General features: G+C 39.3%; 1 non-coding gene across 1 annotated transcript; it reads left to right on the top strand.

The window, feature by feature from the left end:
* The first annotated feature begins 3,178 nt into the window (after positions 1-3,178).
* On the top strand, positions 3,179-3,250 carry TRNAC-GCA (transfer RNA cysteine (anticodon GCA)). The gene has a single exon. It is a non-coding gene; the product is annotated as a tRNA-Cys (tRNA).
* The last annotated feature ends 4,806 nt before the right edge of the window (positions 3,251-8,056 follow it).

Below are 8,056 nucleotides of genomic sequence, written 5' to 3'. Positions count from 1 at the left end.
CCTCCTCCGACTCTAAGAAAATCTATTCTTAAGAGTCTCCCAGTGGCAGGAGCACTTGGGCATCATCTCTGTCTGTGATGATTAAAACCACTCTTCTTAGTTTCTCTGACTTAGGGATAGAGTAAAGTGCCCTAGTCTTCTGGTTATGGTTCTGGGAAGACCTCAGAATCCTCTGACTGACAAACTCGTTAAGTATCTACATGCTCAGCCTTTCCAAATTGATGGAGAGAAATCTTTCCAAACTTTGAGACAGAAGCCATGGCTTCAGTTCAGTTCAGTTCAGTCCCTCAGTCATGTTCGACTCTTTGCAACCCCATGAATCGCAGCACGCCAGGCCTCCCTGTCCATCACCAACTCCCAGAGTTCACTCAGACTCACGTCCATCGAGTCAGTGACACCATCCAGCCATCTCATCCTCTGTCGTCCCCTTCTGCTCCTGCCCCCAATCCCTCCCAGCATCAGAGTCTTTTCCAATGAGTCAACTCTTCGCATGAGGTGGCCAAAGTACTGGAGTTTCAGCTTTAGCATCATTCCTTCCAAAGAAATCCCAGGCCTGATCTCCTTCAGAATGGACTGGTTGGATCTCCTTGCAGTCCAAGGGACTCGCAAGAGTCTTCTCCAACACCACAGTTCAAACGCATCAATTCTTCAGCGCTCAGCTTTCTTTACAGTCCAACTTTCACATCCATACATGACCACTGGAAAAACCATAGCCTTGACTAGACGGAACTTTGTTGGCAAAGTAATGTCTCTGCTTTTCAATATGCTATCTAGGTTGGTGATAACTTTTCTTCCAAGGAGTAAGCATCTTTTAATTTCATGGCTGCAGCCATGGCTTACCATCTTCCAATATTTTCTATCAGAGCTAATCCTTCCATCTTAAGTGCTATAACACAGAAGTTTGAAAACACCATATATTGCCATGTCTAAAACTCATTGACACACATTGCCATTTATTTATCCCCAATTTCTGGGTTACTACAGGTCATTATAACTATATCCCTTGAATTAGGAGTTGAAAAATGGAATCTGGCTTCCAAAAAGTACCATGGTTGCTTATAACATGATACACTGCAGCTTATTTTCTGAAAAGCCCTGGCTATACTTCAAAGTTAAGTCAATGGTGTCTCATAACAAGTTTTGGGCAAAGAGGTTATATTCTACCTAGGATTTAATCTAATGTAAGTGGTTTTCAGTAAAATAGTATAAACTTGACTCGCCATCATGGCCCATTTAAACCATTAAATCCACAGAGAATTTTGGTTCCTTATCAGATGTGAAAATCTCTAATAAGCCACTTCCTATGAAACTGCTGTCAAACCAAAGAGCAGCCTTGAAGAACTAAGAGACTCTTTCTACTGACTCTTCTAACAATGGCATATTTCAACCCTTCATAGGTCCCCTCTGTCTACCTACTATCCCTGTTCTGTTTGTTCTGGATATTGTCCACCCCATGAATTTCAATGGATACCTAATACCAAGTAGATAATTTACAATAAGTCTTAGAAGAGGGGTTTTGGTAGAGGGGGTACAGATCAAAATTACTAAAGCAAGATATTAGTGTTACTTCAAAATCATGGAAATCACTATTGTTGCAGCCTCCCACTTGATTTTTCCCCTAAACTTTTAAACCAAATCTTCTATTTTATGCCCAGTTCTATGACACTATTTGAAAGAAAGTGTTAGTCGCTCAATTTGTCAGACTTTGTGACCCCATTGATTGTAGCCTGCCAGGCTCCTCTGTCCATGGAATTCTGCAGGCAAGAATACTGGACTGGATTGCCATGCCCTCCTCCAGGGGATCTTCCCAACCGAGGAATTGAATCCAGGTCTCCATCATTGCAGGTGAATTCTTTACCATCTGAGCCACCAGGGAAGCCCTAGTGTCACTGTAGATTGTTGTATTTACTGCAGTGTATTTATGCAAGGTTTTCACTTGAGAGCCTGGCAAGTCTTTCTTCTTAGACCTAAATGACTGGAGGAGACTCATTTCTGCTTTTCAGAGATGTTAGAATTAATCATCTAGCATTTTGTCTCATTTACATTCAAAACTTACACATGCTGTGAGGGAGAAGCTGGCCCTACAGGTCAAGGCTCCTCATTCCAGTCCTGTGCAAATGCTAAAATCTCTGGTGGATTCTTGTGTCCTGGAGCAAGTTAAAGTCCAAGGTCTAAGCCTCTAGCTGTAAGGGATCTTGGGTGGACAAGTAGTGAGTGGCTATGTGAGAGTTGGACTGTAAGAAAGCTGAGCACCGAAGAATTGATGTTTTTGAACTGTGGTGTTGGAGAAGACTCTTCAGAGTCCCTTGGACTGCAAGGAGATCCAACCAGTCCATTCTGAAGGAGATCAGCCCTGGGATTTCTTTGGAAGGAATGATGCTAAAGCTGAAACTCCAGTACTTTGGCCAACTCATGTGAAGAGTTGACTCATTGGAAAAGACTCTGATGCTGGGAGGGATTGGGGGCAGGAGGAGAAGGGGACGACAGAGGATGAGATGGCTGGATGGCATCACTGACTCGATGGACGTGAGTCTGAGTGGACTCTGGGAGTTGGTGATGGACAGGGAGTCCTGGCGTGCTGCAATTCATGGGGTCGCAAAGAGTCAGACACGACTGAGCGACTGATCTGATCTGATAGATCCTCACTGGCAGTTTGACCTTCCCTCTCTGATTTTCAATTCATGGCTTTTATTTTCAGATCCTTGTCTTTGGCAATTTTTGTCCTCGTGCTTGGTCGATGGTTTCTTAAATCCCTTGAGATGTGGAATATTACACGATATTTCAGAGAAGCTTTTCAACTCAGCTTCTAACCTCCTCTGCAGCCACTTAAGAAAATAGCTTGTAGGGGAAACCACCATGTGTTTGAAGACTGGCAAATCTTCACTCCTGTCCTGAACAACCAATGCACGATTTTCTGGGAACTCTTTCTGCCAGGAGGGAGTTCTGCCTCTGCCAAACTTCAGTTCCAGCCTACAAACAAAATCAGAAATCTGGGGAAAAGTGTCTGCAATCCTCAGCCCACTTGTGAGAAGCATTCTTTCCCTGGAATTTTAGTCAAGCTAATCCTCTCTGCATGCACAGTTACCTGATGACTTTCATTAAGTTATTTAGTGTTTTATCTAGCTTTTTCACCTGTCTTTAGCAGAAATGTCATAACCTACTACTTCTACTAAGGGCTTCCCTGGTGGCTCAGAGGTTAAAGCATCTGCCTGCAAAGCAGGAGACCCAGGTTCGATTCCTGGGTTGGGAAGATCCCCTGGAGAAGGAAATGGCAACCCACTCCAGTATTCTTGCCTGGAGAATCCCATGGAAAGAGGAGCCTGGTAGGCTACAGTCCACGGGGTTGCAAAGAGTTGGACATGACTGAGGGACTTCACTTTCACTCAGGAGCAAAAATCTTACCAATGAGTTAAACACAACAACCCAGGGGAATTTCATGGTCTATACAGTATTTGACATCACCTAGGAATCTGCTTTATTCCAATGATGCCTCTATTTCTTCAAATTCCCTCCCTCCCTTTTTTTTTCATCCTTATGACTAATTGTCTACTTCTACTTATTGAAGTCTAGCAGTCTGTGTCACTCCAGAATATGGCTGCAGGAGTTCAGAACATGCTTCCCCAAAATGTGTCACTTTGGTATATTGATTATTTTGAGCTGTAGAGACATAGGGATGGGGCTTCTCAGATGGCACTAGTGGTACAAGAGACACAGGTTTGATCCCTAGGTTGGGAATATCCCCTGGAGGAGGGCAAGGCAACACACTCCAATATTCGTGCCTGAAAAATCCCATGAACAGAGGAACCTGGCGGGCTACACAGAGTCAGATACAACTGAAGCGATTTACCACACTTGCAGACACGTGGACACCTGGATACAGCATATGCAGGGAGAGGCTTTCTCTGAACTGCCCTTATCTGTCTGCCTAGAGACAGATCTTCCAAAAAGAACTCAACTGCCATAAATCCTCTTCTGGGGAATTTCATCAACCAGGGAAGACTGACTCATCTCATGAGAAAGGAGACCAAAAGTGGACATCACACCCAGTTAGATTTTGTCATAAATTATACTAACTCCCATCTATTCTTCCAAGGGCCTATTTATCTTTCTTAAGAAAAAAATATTCTCCTCTCAGAGGCCTACATCCTTCCTTCTCTGCCCTCTTAAGATGGTATTTATTTTTTTATTTTTTTTTTTTTAATTCTTCCAATTTTATTTTATTTTTAAACTTTACATAATTGTATTAGTTTTGGTATTTAAATCTAAATTCTAAGTCACCTTATTTTCCCATTTGTAACTCCCATGTACACACGATGAATACATGCTAATAAACCTCTCTTGGATTTTCCCTTATTAATCTGTCTTTTATTACAGGGTCTTAGCTAAGAATTCAGAAGGGTAGAAGGGAACTTATTTTTCCTCATCTACAGTATGCAGTAGAAGTATCTATTCCTCACCCCCCTCTATTTCTTTCTTTACATTCTTTATCATTAGAGATCTAGTTTCTTGCCATGACTTCAATGTCCTTTTTGATGTTTATGACACTAAATCTACATTTTCTTGAATAACTCAATTCTAAACTCAACCCGTCTTTCATTTTAAATTTAATCCATTCCCCGAATCCTCTACTTCAGTGAAAACAATCCCCAGAATAGTTCCTTGTCATACCCCTACTTATTTCTAGCTTTCAGTTTTTCAAGGTCCCACTCAAAGCTATTAACTTTTTGATTCACTTTATGAATAGTTATTAATGAAAAATCTAAATGTGTTAAATAGTACCTTTTCCCCAAATTATCAAAAATAGAACTGGAAAGGAGTATATTTCCTTTATAACAGGTATAGATTATAGCAGCTATTTCTTTTTCATTTTTGAGTCTATATCTCTATATGACCCAGACCACAGGATCCCTAGGAAATTTCTTCTTTTTCAAATGGTATATAATGCTTGCTCCTCTCACACATGATTTATCAAGAAATTCAAACCACCTACACTTTTCTAAATATATGTTACTGTATACATGCTGGAGAACATAAATGTTCAGCAGAAAGGGGAAGGTGTTAATAATTTTGCAACAAATCTAGTGAATTACAGAGTAGGGAAGATTACATAATAATAAAACACTGTGAAACTGTAGTGATGGTCTTGTCATGCAAAAACTTCTAGAGGTCTCTATTCTCTAAAAGTACAGGCATTTTTTAACAACACCAAAGACTCAAGCCTAGGGGTAGCTGTTCATTTGATTTGGGGCAGCAAATGACACATAAGTCATTAATACTATACTCATTAACCAACTACATTCTACAAGATGCCTTAGTCTTTTACAATGACAAAACTGAAAAATTACATGAATGTGTGACCAGAATAATCTCATATTCATCTTTGAAAGCTTTATAGAAGTACCATTTCTCATAATATCTCCAGGGATGTATCATTTAAATTTGATTTACTATTTGTGTAGGAAGTTGGAGCTCTGGAACTTTCCATTTGAAACATTCAATTAACATAGTCCTTATGCCATAGGGTGGAAGCTCACGTGGCATTTGGTCACTTGAAATTCCAAAGGAATACCAAGAGCTGAGAAGTAATCACAGTGTTTTTAAAAATTCTATTGCTCCCAACATGAAGTGAAGTCTGTTAGAATAACTTATTTTCTGGCGCCCATAAACTCTCACTCAAATTGGCAGTTCAAAGTGGCAATTTAGGGTTCATAGGAGCTATTGTTAGCTCAGAGTCATTACTGAATAGTCTTTGAAAACTTTGGTTACTTTTTTTCTCCATTGTTCAGTTATACACTGAAAAATGTACAACTGAAATATTAAATGGCAAATTAAATATTGCCATTATGATTCCTTAGGTAAAAGAAGGTTTAAAATGTGTCATGATAAAAAGTCAGTCACTTGAGTCATTCAGCCCGGATCTGAATTCAAATCAGAATTCATTACTTTTTTGCAATATCATACACCAAATAAAGAACCCTCTTTAAGCTTCAGTTACTTTGTTGATATAATGAATATGTGAATACCACCTGACCAACACAATTTTTTCAATTAATTGGAAGGATCTATTTAAATACTTCACACATGGGACTGAGTAAATAATCCATGTTATCAACAATAATAATAGTCACTAAAAATAATGTAAAAGTGTGATAGTCACACTGAGTATTAGTTAAAAGTCTCCCCTTCTGGATTCTATTAACATTAACCACTTCCACCAAAGGGCTAATCCTTATTATTTGCTAAACTTTTTGTCTTCACATCTTCTGTTATAAATAATCAAACAGTTTAATTTTCTACTTTTGGAAATAGTTTTTATGGAGGAGGACAATTGAGCTGCAATTCTTTTAACCATATGTTTCTCTATTGTGAATGAAAGAATATATTTAGTGTTCAGTTCTGGGTCAAGGATCTAGCTACTTCATTCTCATCTAAATTTAGCTTTTTCAATCCAAGTGTCTCAGACCCCCACATCCAAAGTGTAATTTTGTCTTTCATTATGGGCATTGTTAACAGCCATTGTTAATGATTTCATTTGTTACCAACCAACACTATATTTATCTTGGGTTTTGCTCTACCTCTAAATTGTAGTGGGCTAATTTTAGGACTGTACTGAAGGGTAGAAATGTGTTATTTCTAAATTTACTCTTCCAGAGAATTTTCATGAATAATAGAACTTAGTAGTCCTTCTCCATTATCTGGTTATAGCCTCTATGATAATTCAGTATTCTTAGGAAAGTCTTTATATTTTAAACTCTGTGACATAAAGTTTTCAAAAAGTGATATAAATACACACCAGTCCAAGTTACTAACTGAAATCTACCTGAAATGACCTGGATAGTCTAAGTATGTCAAATTCTTAGTTTTTTAAAGACAGTATTATCTATACAATTTTATCTTTTCTGGAGACTACTCTTATATTTAATTCATACAGAGACATTTCTACTCTAAATATACTTTCAAATGATCTTATGAATGCCACAGAGATACAGGGACAGTCAAAGTCATATATCTTTCTGTCCCAAGGAACAACTCTCCTCATTTCATTTTCTCTTCTCCCATTCCCTTGGTCAAGATCTCATACTTCTGAACCTATGATCACAGAATTTTCAGCTGTTAATATATCTGACAGAAAAGCTGAAATGTGGAAGAATTAGCAAATTCCAATGCAAGTCACAGAGACCACTCAGAATATAAACGTGAATCAGTACAAAAATCCTAAGAGCCTTCATTTCAGTCAATTCAGTTCAGTCACTCAGTTGTGTCTGACTCTTTGCGACCCTATGAATCGCAGCACGCCAGGCCTCCCTGTCTATCACCATCTCCCAGAGTTCACTCAGACTCATGTCCATTGAGTCAGTGATGCCATCCAGCCATCTCATCCTCTGTCATCCCCTTCTCCTCCTGCCCCCAATCCCTTCCAGCATCAGAGCCTTAATTTAGGCAGTGATTCATTATTTTTGTTGTTGTTTAGTGGCTAAGTCATGTCCAACTCTTTTGCAACTGCATCTACTATAGCCCACCAACCTCCTCTGTCCACGAGATTTCTCAGGCAAAAATACTGGAGTGGGTTGCCATTCCCTACTCCAGGGAATCTTCCTGACTCAGGGATTGAACTGGCATTCCTGCATTGGCAGGATGATTCTTTATCGCTAAGACACCAGGGGAGCCCATTATGCATTACTGAGTTCTAAGAAAAGAAAAGAAAAGAAAGAAAGAAAGTGAAGTCGCTCAGTCGTGTCTGACTCTTTTCGACCCCATGGACTGTAGCCTACCAGGCTCCTCTGTCCATGGGATTTTCCAGGCAAGAATACTGGAGTGGGTTGCCATTTCCTTCTCCAGTATCTAAGAAAATAATACTTAAAATCATACTCCCAATAATTGTTCAAAAATACTGCTGTGCCAAACATACACAGCACTGACACTGCAAACTGATGGATGAAAGAACAGACTACCTAACATCATACACAAACACACATGTACACACAAATATAGACACAAACGCATACACCCCACAACACCAATTATTTACAATTGAAAAGCAAAACTTTAAACTTTT

This window comes from Bos taurus, chromosome 12 (genome assembly GCF_002263795.3).
Source record: "Bos taurus isolate L1 Dominette 01449 registration number 42190680 breed Hereford chromosome 12, ARS-UCD2.0, whole genome shotgun sequence".
NCBI lineage: Eukaryota > Metazoa > Chordata > Mammalia > Artiodactyla > Bovidae > Bos > Bos taurus.
Note: the sequence above shows the minus strand (reverse complement) of the source record. Positions and strands in the feature narration are given on the sequence as shown.